At 42.4% G+C, this 16,912-nt stretch overlaps 1 protein-coding gene across 2 annotated transcripts in view; it reads right to left on the reverse strand.

Annotated features, from left to right (window-relative positions):
- The window catches only part of ccny (cyclin Y), a 242,146-nt gene that overhangs the window by 64,204 nt on the left and 161,030 nt on the right, over positions 1-16,912 (reverse strand). The window contains exon 1 of one of the 2 annotated variants that reach the window (XM_059971924.1): positions 5,640-6,240. The exons of the other annotated variant lie outside the window; for it this stretch is intronic. The gene's annotated coding sequence lies outside the window, so the exon portion shown is untranslated. Of the gene's footprint in view, positions 1-5,639; positions 6,241-16,912 lie in introns of those variants that run through there. 2 annotated transcript variants of the gene reach the window in all.

Raw genomic sequence — 16,912 nt, forward strand, 5'->3', positions numbered from 1 at the left:
ATGTAAAATAATAGTAAAGGAAGTGTATCTGGGAAGAGCTCCATCAGGCCAATCTCAGTTACATCTTTCCTTCAAGAAAATAATCAGCATATTAGGAATTAAACTCTTAGCAGAGCCAATCGAGACACTTTGAGCAAAACCTAACATAGTATACTGCAAATGCAAGGAAATCTGCAAATGCTGGAAATTCAAGCAACACACTTAAAATGCTGGTGGAACACAGCAGATCAGGCAGCACCTATAGGGAGAAGCACTGTCGGCGAAGGGTCTTGGCCCGGAACGTCAACAGCACTTCTCCCTATAGATGCTGCCTGACCTGCTGCGTTTCACCAGCATTTTGTGTATGTTATACTGCAATTTTGTTCTTTTTTTCCACAGAAGCTGCCAGCTGCACAAAGGAACTCTGTTGATACAGACACAGTCTCTAGCTGTTAACAAGGCTTGGACACATTCCGTCATGGACTCCGTAAGTGTTAAGCGAAGTTTACACACTGGTGATATCCAAGGAGTTGTGTGTTTCTTTAACTTACTTTCAACATCTGGGCATCACAGGTAAGGCAAACATTTAGTGAAGACATGGTAAGACAAACATAAGGAGGAAATGGCGAGAGACCTCTTTGAGGCCTGCAGTCCTTATAATGAACGCATTCCCACCATAGTGCTGGATTTGGACTAAACAAAGAGAAAGGACAAGCCATACATTTCTGAACTGGAAAACTGCATTACTCGGAGAGGATCCTGTCGGTGACAATGTTCCTGAGTTCTTCCCGCCCTTGTTCTTCTTGGTGCTGAAGGTTCGGGAGATGCGACTGGAATACCTTAGGTAAAGCAACTACAGTGCATTTTGTGGATGGTGCAGACAGGTGTCACAGAACATCAGTGACAGAGGGAGTGAATGTTTAGGTAGTTGATGAGGCTATACTATTTTGAATTCCTCTTCTCAGCCATTTTCACTGAGTCAATTCTGCAGATAACATCAACTATAACAGCTCAAAGAAAACACAAGAACTGAAATAGCACCAAGAGTAGCCACCTGACCTCTCCAAACTGACTCACCATTCAATGTCATGATGGCTGATCTGCCCATGCCTCATCTCCTTTTTGCCATTTGCATAAATTCCTCAATTCTTCAACCTCTGAAAAACATATCCAATTTATCTTTAAATACCCCAGTAACATATCCTTTGCAACCGTCTGGTATAGACAATTTCAGAGGTTTACTACACTCTGTGAGAATTATTATTGTTGTTTTTATCTATTTCAGTTTTAAATGTCTGCCCTCTTGTCTGTGTCTCCTCATTCAAGACTCTCCCTCTACTGGAAACATCTCAACCAGCTCTTGGTCCACAGTCTCCTATGCTTTGACAAATACAGAACCAAATTTAATATCAACAGTATATGTTGTGAAATTTGTTAACTTAGCAGCAGCAAGATATGATAAATATAAATAAATCAATTACAGTAAACACACACACACACACACATATATATACTAAATATTTATATTAAAATAGTGCAAAAATAGAAAAAAGGTGAGAAAGTGTTCATGGGTTCAATGCCCATTTCAAAATCACATAATCAGATGGCAGAGGGGAAGAAGCTGTTCCTGAATCATTGTGTGCCTCTTACAACCCTGTGCTGTACACCACCCCATACCAGATAGTGATGCAGCCTGTCAGAATGCTCTCCACATGCTCCATATATATATATTATAGCAGCCCAAGACGTTTCCTGGCTAACAAAGCATCTTTGCAGTCCACTGCAACATTGAGCACCATGGTCAATTTATCCCAAGTATTACCTAATGGAATCATTTAAAGTCCCTATAGATGACTCATGATTAACTTTCAGTTATTTATAAATTGGCTCAGTTTCAAGCACCATCTTGGAGAGATTCCATCTTTATGTCTACATATCTCTTCCTCTGGACAAGCACCTTTGCTTTCAACAAAACACTGGTAACATTATTAGTCATAGTAATGTCAAATATATTTTTTTAATGCACACAGAAATTTTGAAATTTTTCTGGTATTTTTAAGCTAGAAATTCATTGTACAAGCGGTATAGAATAATCCACCTCAAATTTTCAGTACTAAGTAGCCCAGGATATATTTGTCAAGTATGCTGTTTCCACAACTGCAAAACCAAATCAGCCCTTGTGTATTCCTTTTCATGAATAGACTTCACGAGTGAATACATTAAGACAACTATGAAGTCAAAATTGACCATTTTATTCCTTTGAACGTGCAGTGCACAGACACTAACATCTGAGACAGACAAAAAGCTTTCACCACATTCCCACGGTAGTCATGGACCAGAGTTTATTCATGGCCGAGAGGAGAGATTTACACAACGTTTCCTCCTTTTCCAGCAACAAGGATTTCATTAGTGCACAAATGCGTAGCAGCAAAGATTTATAGCTTTCATGGTAAAATATGGGACAAGTCGTCAAATGCAATCAGAGGCAAAATTACCAGAATCCCAAGTGGCAAAATATAGTTTGATTTATTTAGTAAACAGTCATTGAGGCACAAACTCAGTTTTTAATGAAACTCTGTTCAAATTTCTATTTCTCTCAAAATACATTTGGAACCAGGTTCAGATCTCTAAATTTAATTTAGCTACCAATGGCAACTTGTTCTCTAATTTATTCATAAACTTATCACTAAACATCAAGTGTAAATGTGCAGGTGTTATCATCTCCTTTCACTCGAATAGAATACACTATGGGTTCTCTGTCCTCTTGGGAGGTAGGAATGCTTTAAAATTTGGACCTGCAAATCCAGTATAGATACAGCCCACAGTTCAGTGCATGTTTAAAAACGGTGAGAGATTTAAGAGAGATTTCTTAAGGAATAGTAATACTGCAAAATAATTTAAAATGATCTTCTTATATAATTGGAATATTTTAGGGACAGCATTTTGTGGGAAACACTTCAAAATCCATTGCAGTTCACTTGTTTAAAAAATGTATCAATTTGCAGCAAAACAAAAGTCATCCTTCAATTTCAGTCACTGCTTGGTTCCTTCTTGACCGGCCCACTGTGAATGCAACTTGATTTGTCTATATTGTTAATTATCCAATGAACTAGCAGCATATTGTTCCGAGTGTTATTTTTCCTCTGGAATGACCCTTTTGTGCTTCAATATTTATAGAAGTGCCCATACACAAGGGGTCTTTGAAACCGCACTGATACACCTGCCCGCTGCCAAGTATTGCTGAATCATGAATTGGTCCAAATCACTTTCAAATGTCACAGCCAAGAAACTACTGGGCTCCCTTTGCAAAGCTGTCAGTACTGAACAAATCCTCGTTGAAAGATTTTTTTTTGTCATGTGTAAAATGCTTAACAAAGTGGGGTTAAAAATGTGTCTGTCTCAAAAGAGCCAAATAAGCCTTTTATTCCAAGCAGATGGAAATGTAATTATCATCATTAGGCAGGAACAGCAATCAAGAGTTTAAATACTACTTCGGGAAGCTGTAAAATGAAACCTCACCAATATCTGCTTTAAGAATTAGCAGCAAATAATCATAAAAACTAAAAAACTGTCACTAAAAAACTAATCTATGAATAGCATCCTACCCTTAACCTCACCCAACTTGCCCAATGACTTAGATTTTGGGCAGTTCTGGTTAATTCAAAAGGACTTAGAAAGTTATTCAACTGCACAAACAATTTCCAGATTCTCAAGGATAAAGAACAAGTTTAGAAGATCACATTTTCCAAATCCCCATTTGAAATACTACATCCTCAAGTAAAGAGCATCTCAGGGAAAGTTCCAGAGAACAGGACTGGTTCTCGAATTAAATATTAATTTTTCCACTTTGTTTGATATATTGTTAACATCTTGGAGGCACTCTGCTCATCGGCAGTTCCAGTTGACCAAAGATGCTGAAAAACCCTTTGGCCCCAGCCCGGGTTTCACTCCCTGCAAAGCCCCTCATCTGGGGAGAGTCTGAGAGAATAGAATCTCAAGACAAGCTCAGCGAAGAGATCAGAAATTGCAGTTTAGGGAATACTTAGCAAACCTATTGAATTCCCAAGTGCGCTTTAAGTTAATTATTTTAATCATATTATAATAATCCCAGTTCTTTGTAGCGGTTGAAGTAGTCTTGCTCCCACTGGCATTAAACATGTATGTGGTCTGAGAATCCTGTGTTGTAAAATTATTTACAACTGTGTCTTCTCATAATGTTACCTTCCTAAAATATGTTTAAGTATTAAACATAAAAGTTAAAAATATGTTTAAGTTAAAATATGTTTAATTCATTTATGAATTAAAATATGATTTTAAACTCAAAACTCATGCCCAATAGTTGAGCAGGCCCGCGAAAAAGCTGATCGACTGAACGTTATGTCACATTCACAGAAACTATGTTGCTTTTTATTCTGCATTTGTACAAATGGTAAAAGACATGCTGACAGAATATTGTGCAGAAGAAGCAGTAAGTAACCTTCATTTTCCATCTTTCCTCACTCTTCCTGCGTTTTCACTTGGATTTCACTTTGTTCTACAACCAATGCCAACAGTCACACAAGAAAAACTTTTCTTTCAAAGCATACGGTTGAAATAAGGATGAGTTGTTAAACTTATCATAAATCTGTCTTGGAAATATGGCTTTTGATTGTTGCAGACAACAGTGTCAAATTTAAAGCAGGGAAATCGACTTAGTTCACAACACTAAGTTTAAGTTCATGTATTTAATTTGATTTTTAGACTAATGCCAAAAAATATTGAAAGGAAGCTACTTGGGATGGCTGTGAGCTCAGAAGTAGTCCATTCCTGCCCTTCTGAGCAGGAATCTGTCACCAATACCATTCTGTCACAGGGAGTCTGCCCAGCAAGCCTGCTCTGCCTTTCAATATGGTCATTACTGGTCCAATTCAGGTTGCAAATGCAAGATCCAAGATGGCGGTGCGACGCAGCTTGCAGCGGCCTCTCCGGAACTGATTACCTGTTATTTGTGAAGTGGGGTGCCGTGCGCAATCATAATCAATTGAAAACGGATGTGGAAGCACAGAGAAACATCAGGAAATTCCAGGAAGACCTTCTTCGTTGCTGCTGCTGCTGCTGTGAGGTCCGGGACTCTGCTGGGAAGAAAAGGCCCCCAGTCGCAACCTGCAACTGTTACTTGCTCAGTTGAGGAAAAACACCAGAGACACGAAATTACCTCTGAAACAGTTTTTATTCAGAGAGGAGTTCACAGCCCCACGCACTTAGGGCGTAAGGTAGCCAACTCCCAATTTGTCGGCTTACAAAGGTCATACTTATACCCAAAAACAGGGTACTACATTCGCAAATATGGTTACCGACATCAATTGATTGGCTATTGCATAGCTAAGCACGCGAAATACTCGGAATTATCAAAGATGCAAGCGTAATGCTTGGAATTAGTACAGACGCACTCAAAACACTGGAAATAGGTATAGCTCAAAATACTTTGCCAAACACATTGTCTTGTGGTCGCAGGTTCCCTTTTCCTTGTGGTCTCCACGTCTGGCCTGGCACCTTATTTTAGCTACCTCTCCTTACTTCCCCAATGACGTACCTCTCCCTGGTCCTGACTACATATTTTGCTACACTTACCCCTCACCCACCTCCTCTACTCATACCCCTTACCCTCTTCACATTCTCACCGGTCCTCGGGATCGCGTTGCCGATGGCCGTTGGCGGGGCCGTCTTTAGACGCTCGGCAGAGGATGGTGCTCGGAGAAGCTGTGCCGGAGGGGATGGTCGTCGGCTCGGAGGTTCGACGGACTCAGGTCGCTTTCACTGTGTGCTGCGTCTGCGAGGTTGGTTTCAACGGAGCTTCCATTGTGTGCCGCGTCTGCGAAGCTGAGTCAGGTGGCACCTTGGAAGTCCGTAGCGGGGGTATTCCCTTCTGCCGCCGGCGTGGGATGGCGAGTCTGTCGGGACCCTGGAGACTTGTGGAAACTGTGGTGATTTCTTTTGAACTTACAGACCTTTAACATCTTGGACTATTTTTACTGTGCCCACAGTCTGTTTTTTTTAATCAATTATGCTATTGTTTGCACTGTTGTAACTATATGTTGTAATTATGTGGTTTTGTGCTGGTCTTGTAGCTTAAGTTTTTGGTCTTGCTTTTGTCTGGTGGATTTGGAGCTCCTTTCCGGGGAACGCGCTAGACGGTAGCGCGATATTAATACGCAGCTGCCTCTCCGGACTCTGGATTGGGGATTGCCAAACGTTACGTGGATTTTCTGGTGTAGTCTGTTTTGTCATGTGCTTTTGTGATACCATTCTGGGGGAACATTGTCTCATTTTTTAACTGCATTGCATTTGTGGTTTCTAAATGACAATAAACTGAATCTGAATCTGAAATTCCTTTCTATGCCAAACCCTGATATTTCTTAAGGGGAATTGCACATGACAAGATAGGCCAAAGCCAGCATGGTTTACTGGAAGGAAAATCCTGCCTGACTAACCTACTGCAATTCTTCGAGGAAATTACAAGCAGGGTAGACAAAGGAGATGCAGTAGACGTGGTGTACTTGGATTTTTCAGAAGGACTTTGACAAGGTGCCGCACATGAGGCTGCTTAGCAAGATAAGAGCCCATGGAATTACAGGGAAGTTGCTAGCATGGGTGGAGTAGTGGCTGGTCAGCAGAAAGCAGACCGTGGGAATAAAGGGATCCTATTCCGGCCGGCTGCCGGTTACCAGTAGAATTCCACAGGGGTTGGTGTTCAGACCGCTGCTTTTTACAATGTACGTCAATGATCTGGACTACACTATTAATGGATTTGTGGCTAAATTTGTAATGATACAAAGATAGGTGGAGGAGCGGGTAGTGTTGAGGAAACAAAGAGCCTGCAGAGAGACTCAGACAGTTTATGGGAATGGGCAAATAAGTGGCAAATGAAATACAATGTTGTAAAGTGTATGGTCATGCACTTTGGTGGAAGAAATAAACGGGCAGACTATTATTTAGATGGGGAGAGAATTCAAAACGCAGAGATGCAAAAGGACTTGGGAGTCCTTGTGCAGGATACCCTCCAGGTTGAGTCGGTGGTGAAGAAGACGATTGCAATGTTGGCATTCATTTCTAGAGGTACAGAATAAAAGAGCAGGGATGTGATGTTGAGGCTCTATAAGGCACTCATGAGACCACACTGGAGTACTGTGTGCAGTTTTGGGCTCCTTATTTTAGAAAGGATATACTGACATTGGAGAGGATTCAGAGAAGATTCACAAGAATGATTCCAGGAATGAAAGGGTTACCATATGAGGGACGCCTGGCAGCTCTTGGGCTGTATTCCCTCAATTTCAGGAGAATAAGGGAGGATCTCATAGAAACATTCCAAATGTTAAAAGGCCTGAACAGATTAGATACAGCAAAGTTAGTTCCAATGGTAGGGGATTCTAGGACAAGAGGGCAGACTTCAGGATTGAAGGACATCCATTTAGAACTGAGATGTGGAGAAATTACTTTAGTCAGAGGGTGGTAAATCTGTGCAGTTTGTTGCCACGAGCAGCTGTGGAGGCCAAGTCATTGGGTGCATTTAAGACAGAGATAGGTTCTTAATTAGCCAGGGCATCAAAGGGTATGGGGAGAAGGCAGGGGAATGGGGATGACTGGAAGAATTGGATCAGCCCATGATTGAAATGGTGGAGCAGACTTGTCGGACTAATTGGCCTACTTCAGCTCCTATATCTTTTGGTCTAATGATCTAATTCTGAAATAGCCACTGAACCTGTAAGCATTTGCCAAAATAACCCTGAGCATGTGTCACACATATTGCAGGGGCAGATCTTCTGTTTTTTGATTAAATTTTAATATAAGTGCATGTTAAAAAACAATCAGGACAAAAAGAGGTGGGAGAGCAGTCAAATATAATGTGATACGTACAACACGCTGGAGGAACTCAGCAGGTCGGGAAGCATCCATGGAAACGAGCAGTTAACGTTTCAGGCCGAGACCCTTCGTCAGGACTGAAGAGGGAGGGGGGCAGGGACCCTATAAAGAAGGTGGGGGGGAGGGTGGGAAAGAGAAGGTTGGTGGGTGTCAGGTTAAAAAACAATCAGAGGAAAGATCAAGGGGTGGGGGAGGGGATAGGCAGGAAAGGTGAAGAAAGAATCTAAGGGGAAAGCACTATGGGTAGTAGAAGAAGGCAGAATCATGAGAGAGGTGATAGGCAGCTGGAGGAGGAGGCAGAGTGAAACTGGGATGGGAGAAGGGAGAGAGGGGGAATTACCAGAAGTTGGAGAATTCAATGTTCACGCCAAGGGGCTGGAGACTACCCAGACGAATATGAGGTGTTGCTCCTCCAACCTGAGTTTGGCCTCATCATGGCAGTTCAGGAGGCCACGTACGGACAGATTCAAATGGAAGCAGAGTTGAAGTGGGTGGCAACCGGGAGATCCTGTCTGTTGTAGCAGACGGAGCGGAGATGCTCGACGAAGCGGTCCCCAAATCTGTGTCAGGTCTCGCCGATGTAGAGGAGGCCACACTGGGAGCACCGGATGCAATAGATCACCCCAACAGACTCACAAGTGAAGTGTTGCCTCACCTGGAAGGACTGTTTCGGGCCCTGAATGGTGGTAAGAAAGGAGGTGTAGGGACAGGTGTAGCAATTACGCTTGCAGGGATAAGTACCAGGTGGGAGATCTGTGGGGAGGGATGGGTGGACCAGGCAGTCATGGAGGGAACGATCCCTGAAGAAAGCAGAGAGGGAAAGATGTGCTTAGTGCAGGCATCCTGTTGAAGGTGGCGGAAGTTGCGGAGGATAATATGCTGGATCTAGAGGCTGGTGGGGTGGTAAGTGAGGACAAGGAGAACTCGGTCCCTGTTGTGGTGATGGGAGGATGGGGTGAGGGCCTAAGTGCGAGAAATTGAGGAGATGCAGGTGAGGGCACCATTGATGATGGCAGAAGGGAAACCATGATCCTTAAAGAAAGAGGACATTTGAGATGGCCTGGAATGGAAAGGCTCATCCTGGGAGTGGATGCGGCAGAGACGAAGGAACTGGCAATAGGGAATAGCATTTTTGCATGTGGCAGAGTGGGAAGAGGTGTAGTCAAGGTAGTTATGAGAGTCAGTGGGTTTATAGAAGATGTCAGTGGAGAATCTGTCTCCAGAGATGGAGACCGAGAGATCTAAAAAGGGGAGAGAAGTGTCCGAGATGGACCAAGTGAATTTGAGGGCTGGGTGGAAGTTAGTGACAAAGTTGATGAAATTGACGAAACTCAGCATGGCTGCAGGAAGCAGCACCAATGTAGTCGTCAGTGTAGCAAAGTAAAAGTTGGGGAGCAGTACCAGTATAGATTTGGAGCATAGACTGTTCCACATAACCCACAAAGAGGCAGGCATAGCTGGGGCCCAAGCGAGTGCCCATAGCTACACCCTTGGTCTGAAGCAAGTGGGAAGAGCCGAAGGAGAAGTTATTAAGTGCGAGTACCAGTTCCGCCAACCGGAGGAGTGTGGTGGTGTTGGGGAACTGGTGAGGTCTATTGTCCAGAAATTAGCGGAGGGCTTTGAGGCCTTCTTGTTGGGGAATGGAAGTGTATAAGGATGGGATATCCATTGTGAAAATGAAGTGGTCATGACCGGAGAACTGGAAGTTATTGAGGAGGTGGAAGGCATGGGATGTATCCCAGATGTAGATGGGAAGGGACTGAACTATGGGTGACAAAATGGAGTCCAGGTAGGCAGATACAAGTTCGGTGGGCCGAAACTATGGGTCCACCGGGACAGTCAGGCTTGTGGATCTTCAGAAGGAGTAAAACCGAGCAGTGCGGGGTGTGGGAATTATACGTTTTTTGGCTGAGGATGGAAGGTCTCTGGAGTTGATAAGGGCAGTGATGGTACGGGAGACAATGGTTTGATGTTTTTTGGTGGGGTCCTGATCCAGGGGTAAGTAAGAGAAGGTGTCCGAGTGCTGCCATTTGGCCTCAAGATAATGTGATCATCCTCCTCTAGTTCCCTGTGTTCCTATATTTAATAGTCCACTGCACTCTCCTATTAGATTCCTCCTCCTTCAACACTTTACCTCCTCCACTTATCACCTCAAAGCTCCTTACATCATCAAGAGATAAGGGAGGACCACCTTCTTCTCATCTGGTCTCACCAATCACCTATCTTGACCTCCTACCCCTCCCCACACATTCTATTCTACCCCCTTCATTCGCAATCCTGACGAAGGGTCTCAGCCCCGAAAAGTCAACTGTTTATTCTCCTCTGTAGATGCTGCTGACCTGCTGAGCTCCTCTTGCATTTTGTGCATACTGCTCTAAGATTTTCAGCATTTGCAGAATCTCTTATCTACAATGTGATTCAAGTCCATTGATCATTACTGGTCTGCGAGTGAACTTAGGATAATAACAGATTGTGAGAAATGCTTATCCTTCCTCTGCCTCTGATGTGTTTTGATCAAAGACGGAAAAGAAGGCTTGCATCTTACGCACTCCTTTTACTACTCTGGACAACCCAAGACATTTTGCAATCAATTTAAGTGTTGTCATTGCTGTAGCAGAGGAAACACATGAAGCTCTCAAAGCTCTCAAAACAATCTACAATTTTAAGTTGGGAACTGAGGGATAAATAGCGAAAGAAACAACTGGCACTCTTCTTCTTCAACAAAGAACTGCCTGAGAAGCAGACAGGACATTGATTTGATATCTTATCTTTAAGGACAGCAACTCCACCCCCAATGCAAATACATCCTCTCAGTCTGAGATCAAGTTAACCACCATCATGCACCACCAAGAGATAAAGGAGAACTACCAGAACTGCTCAGAGCCAGATGGAATTATGTCAAATTCATGGGTATTTTTCATTTGAATCCTTCACCAGACTGAACTACAATGCAATATTTAATAATAAAAACAAATTAATAAAACTGCTAAGGTACTATAATGCAGCTGCAAGCAAAACACAGGATATTGTTTCCTGAAGTGAAAAGAAAAGCAAATTTTAAACAAAATGTTAGCATGTAGCTCAGATTCACAGAATAGTATTAGAGTCTATTGTACTGAACAGCAAAGAGCAAGAGTGAAGACTGGAATAAGTGAGAGAGTGACACTTGCATATCTTTCATCTGTAATGTGATCCAAGTCCACTGCTTATTATTGGTGCCATTGAACTTAGGATAACATCAGACTGTGAGAAATGCTTATCCTCCCTCTGCCTCAGATGTGTTTCATAGAAACTTAGAAATATACAGCACGTTACAGGCCCTTCGGCTGCCAACCACGTAACTTACTCAAGAAACTGCCTAGAATTTCCCTACTGCATAACCCTCTATTTTTCTAAGCTCCATGTACCTATCTAAGAGTCTCTTAAAAGACCCTATTATATCCACCTCTACCACCTTCGCTGGCAGTGCATTCCACACACCCACCACTCTCTACGTGAAAACTTAGCTCTGACATCCCCCTTGTACCTACTTCCAAACATCTTTTTAAAAAAAATATGCCCACTTGTGTCAGCCCTGGGAAAAAGCTTCTGGCTATCCACACGATCAATGCCTCTCATCATCTTATACACCTCAATCAGGTCACCTCTCATCATTTGTTGCTCCAAGGAGAAAAGGTGAAGTTCACTCAACATATTCTCATAAGGCATGCTCTCCAATCCAGGCAACCTCCTTGTAAATCTCCTCTGCACTCTCTCTGTAGTATCCACATCCTTCCTGTAGTGAGGTGACCAGAACTGAACACAGTTATCCAAGGGGGGTGCAACCATTCAGCGCATTCGATCAAAGAAGAAAAAGAAAGATGACTTGCATCTCTGAAAGTTGAATTAGAATCAATGGGCTGAATGGCCTTCTAGTAATAAAATAAGCAAAATCAAAATTAAGAAAATATTGTCAACACACACAAAATTCTGGAGGAACTTCACAGGTCAGGTAGCATCTATGGAAATGAATAGAGAGTCGATGTTTCAAGCCGGGACGCTTCTTCAGGACTTCAAGAAAGGACTTATGTTTCTAAGAAGCTAACATTTCAATGCTTACCGCTCATGAAAACAGCTCTCATACAGCAAGAAATACTCGGCTCCGGGGCCTCCAGTAAAGAGCAGACAATTGACCCAAAGCAGGAGGAAACCCTGTAAACAATACAGTGTTCGTCTGCAGCAACAAATCAAGGAACAAACAAAGGCTGTTGCTAACTTTATGTCTGTGCACTGGATTGTTCAGTCTAAGAAGTGTGCAACAAAGTGCAGTAATGCATTTGAAGACCAGGAAACATTACAGGAAAATCAGAGAACTACACAAGCACAAGTAAATCCGTAAATGCTGGATCTCCAAAGCAACACAGACAAAACGCTGGAGGAACTCAGCAGGTTAAATCATTGAACTACATCAGCATTTCTTCACATCTTTGTAGCATCTCTGATGCCCCAATTGCACCAGTGCCAGAAACGATGGCTGAGGGATACATTAATCAGGCAGCAGTACCTACGTCACATCCCGCATTCTTTAGCTCTTTCACTTTGCCCCACAGCAGAACTGCACGGATGAGAGCAACTCCATGGGAGAAAACTGGCCCACCTCCAACAACTCGTACAATGTGTTGAACAACACAATGCAGGACAAGCGTACTGACAGTGCGCTTCAAGAACAATAGGTCATCAAACAGATCACACACAGCACTAACAATCTGCACAGAGAAAAGTAACACAGCACCCTACCACGCCTGTGTTGTGGATCACACATTGTTGTGAAGCAAGTATTATAGCATATACCTGTGAGAATATATTACTATGCAGTAATATCGCTTGAACGGAATAATGGATAGAACTCAACAATTCCCAGTAAATAATGGTAAAAATCCCACAGAGCACTGCAATAAATTTGGAAGTTAAGCCACTGTAAAACAATCTTCAAATTGTTAAATAAGCAAAACCTCTTAAAATCACATCTTGCAACAAATGCGTCTCGAAGCTATTCCAGTAACACAACACCCACAGTAAAGTGTGTCCCTAATCAAAGTCACTGCCATCTCTTGTTATCGCCATAGCAACATACACTTCTGAATCTGATATAATTCTGAATCACAGAAGCAAAAATAGATTACAGATAAAATTATAGCGCAAAGCAACATGACTTTAATACCAGCATTGTCCAATTACCATCTTTTTTCAGACATTCTGAAATCTAAGGTTGTAAATTGAATTTGGTTTGTCCATTATTTGCATGTCTTAGAACTGATCTATTCCATCTAGGAAATAATTGTGCCCTCTGGGTTCTTTGAAGTACACTGGCACACATGAATTACCTGGAAATTCTAGAGCATGAAAATTGCCATAGAAATGCAAGTTTTTCCTTTACCTCTGATTTGTGCCTAAAACCCTTTAATTACATATGTGCAAGATTATTGGTTACCTTGGACACTGGGCTGATGAAATACTAAGGTTACCTAAAACAAACACAACAAACATATTACTGTAAATTTAATGAATGAGATAGTATGTAAATTTATGGATTACACATAAATATTGGAGCAATGGTTTTCTAATTCATTTTTCAGGATACAGGCATTACAATACCAGTATTAATTTCTCATTACAATTGCCCTTAAGAAGAAGGTGGTGAGCCTTTTCCTTGAATCATTGCAGTCTTTCTGTTCCATGTGCCCCCACATGCAACTGGGTAAGTTGCTCCAGGACTTAGATTCCACAAAGATGGAGTAAAGGTGACTTATTTTCAAGGCAGGACGGCGCATGCTTTGGAAGGAAACCTGTAAACGGTGCTGTTCTGGTTGTACTTGCATTTCTTGGTGTTGGAAGAAATTGTTTAGGGAAAGCAGCCTTTGTTAACAGCTCCATCCACTGCAATCAATCTCATAGACCCCTTACCCCACACTGCTCGCTTCTACCTCCTACTCAAGGTCCACAAACCTGATTGTGTGGTTAGCCCCTCTGCCTCTGCCTGCTCCTGCCCCCATTGAACTCATGTTGTCATACCTCAACTCCATTTTAACCCCACTGGTTCAGTCCCTTCTCACCTACATCCACGACACTGCTCATGCTCTCGACCTCCTCAATAACTTTCAATTCCCTGGCCCTAACTGCCTAATTTTCACCATGTTTGTCCAGAACACATGTTATAAGTAATTAATACAGAAAACCAAGCTATTGCAAACTTTTTCTTGCAACTCTCTACATCTGGTCCTTTAGAATACCTTCTAATAACGTTCCCACTACTGATATCATGCTCACTGGCTTATAATTTCTGAGTTTATTTTTGAAGCTTTTCTTAAACAGCAGAACACCATTACCTGCCGCTAAGAATGTTTTAAGTATCTCTGTTACGGTCCCTGCAATTTCTGCACTTGCCTCCCACAGGGTCCAAGGGAACACCTTGACAGATGTTCCCTGGGAATTAATCCACCCTAATTTGGCTCAAGACAGCAAAAAAGCCTCTTCCTTTGTGATCTATATGGGGTCCATGACCTCACTGTTGTATTTCCTCACATCTACAGACTCAGTATCCATCTCCCAAGTGAATACAGATGCAAAAATTCCAGCTAAGATCACCCTGTCTCTTTCAGCTACACTCTGATTTTCCAGGGAACCAATTTTGTCCCTTGCTATCCTTTTGTTCTAAATATATCTGTAAAAGCCCTTCCTTAGGATTTTCTTTCACCTTGTCTGCTAGAGGAACCTTATCCCTTCTTTTAGCCTTCCCGATTTCCTTCTTAAGTATTCTCTTGCATTTCTTATACTCCTCAAGTTCCTCATTTGTTCGTGCCTGCCTATACCTGCTGTGCAGCTCCTTCTTTTACTCAACCAGGGCCTCAATATCTCTCAAAAATCGAGAGTCCCTAATCCTGGCATCTTGCATTTTTATTCTGACAAACTCTGTACTCTCAAGATGTTACTTTTGAAGGCCTCCCATTTACCAAGTACATCTTTGCCAGAAACCAACCTGTCCCAATCCACATTGGCCAGATCCTTCCTGATACTATCAAAATTGACCTTTCTCCAATTTAGAATCTCAACCCAAGGACCAGACCTACCCTTTCCGGAAATACTATAAAACTCATGGCATTAGATCAGTGTTCCACAACACAAATTTCTATCACCTGCCCTGTCTCATTCATTAATAGGCGATCCAGTATTGCACTCTCAACATCCTTCTCCACAACCACTCCACTATCTGTTCTGACAGTCTGGTTCCCATCCTCCTGTAACTCTAATTAAAACCCCACCTCATGCAGCAGTAGTACAGGGTGGGATTTAAACTAGAGTCTGGTGCATCAGCCATTTTGAGGAAGACAATGGATAACACAGCAAGTAGAGGCATTGCCTGAAAGACACGGGTCCTGTATCGGCCACAGCCCAACTAGCCATTTATCCAGCCCTCCTTAAAAGTTGACAGTATCACCCCTGAAAATGTAGAACATGCTCCCTGTCTTGGCAGCATGCTGTCCTCAAAAACAGACATCGACTCAGAGATCAATCACCACCCTAGTAATGCTAGTGGAGACTATGCAAGGTTAAGGAAAAGAGTCTTTGAAAGCTGCATCCTACACTAGGCACCTGAAAGCTCTGGAACAAAGAACCTTATGAAAGATTTTGGGGATCAGCTGGAAGAACAGACACACTAACGCCAGCATACAGGAGGAGGCCACCATGAACAGCATCTCCCATACGATAAAGTAACGCCAATTCCAATGGTTAGGCCATGTCACATCTCCCCAATCAGACCCTTTACTAACAGTTGAAGGAAAGTAAGCGAGCCCCTGGTGGGCAAAAGAATTGCTTCAAAATCTGCTTGAGGGAATTCAACATTACACCTAAAAACCTGGGAGACACTGCACTCAACAGATGCATCTCTTTATGAAGGAGCTGCATTACACAAATGAGACCTCTGCTGTGCCACAGAGAGAACAAGTGGTAGCTGTGGAAGGAGACTGAGCAACCAGAACACCCAACCACTAACCACAGTCACAACTTACCCATGTCCACACTGCACTAGAATGTGTGTGTCAATGACTCGATGATCTTTCTAGTTGCAAGAAGAAGCAAACACTAATCTTCATTCCTAATTTTACAGAATCAGTGAACCCAACACTCTTTTATTACATAAGTAAAATCCTAAGAACGTTGCATATCCAAAATTAAAAAAAACAGGAAATAACTCTTGTCTTAATAGGGTCAGGCAGCCCTTACCAAGAAAAAAAAAGACCTGATTCCATAGCAATGATCAGAGCCCTCAGACTTCATGGGAATTCAGCAAAGTGATTTTCAGACTGGTTCGCTGTATAAAACAGAAGGCTAACATTGTCTAAGTATTGTTACAGATCCCTTAAGATAACAGGGCAAGTAAATAAAACAAAGAAGAGAGTTGATTTCCACTCATTAAGGGAAATCTGTGCCTGACCAATCACAGGGAAGCGATGCTTGCTCCAGTAGGCATCTTTGTTGGCATGGACAAGTTACATGGACGAGTCTGTTTCCATGCCATGTAGCTCTAGGGCTCTATAAATTGATGGAAATTCCTAGAGAAGATAACAGGGTCATTAGGGACAATGTATTTGAAGTCATCTAAATGGAGTTGGCAATGTGTACGATGAGGACCCACATGTTAGGACATTCAATAAACTTGAAATCTCTGGGCTCCAGGAGTAAGTGGTAGATTACATTCAAAGTTGGGTCAGCAATAGAAAGCAAAGTTTTCCAAGTGCTTTTACAACTGCAAAGGAGTTACCAGAGAGGGTCCATGGGCTTAGTACTTGGCCCCTTGTTTGTATTTTGTAATGGGGGTTTCGGTCCGAAACGTTGACTGTACTCCTTTCCATAGATTCTGCCTGGCCTGCTGAGTTCCTCCAGCATTTTTTTTGTGTCAATGATTCAAACCAAAATGAGACACAATTATTGGCTTTGTGGTTGACAGAGAGGTGGGGATCTTTAAACTGCAGTAAGATATAGATTATCCAATCAA

Source organism: Hypanus sabinus, chromosome 6, assembly GCF_030144855.1.
Source record: "Hypanus sabinus isolate sHypSab1 chromosome 6, sHypSab1.hap1, whole genome shotgun sequence".
In the NCBI taxonomy this organism is placed as follows: Eukaryota; Metazoa; Chordata; class Chondrichthyes; order Myliobatiformes; family Dasyatidae; genus Hypanus; species Hypanus sabinus.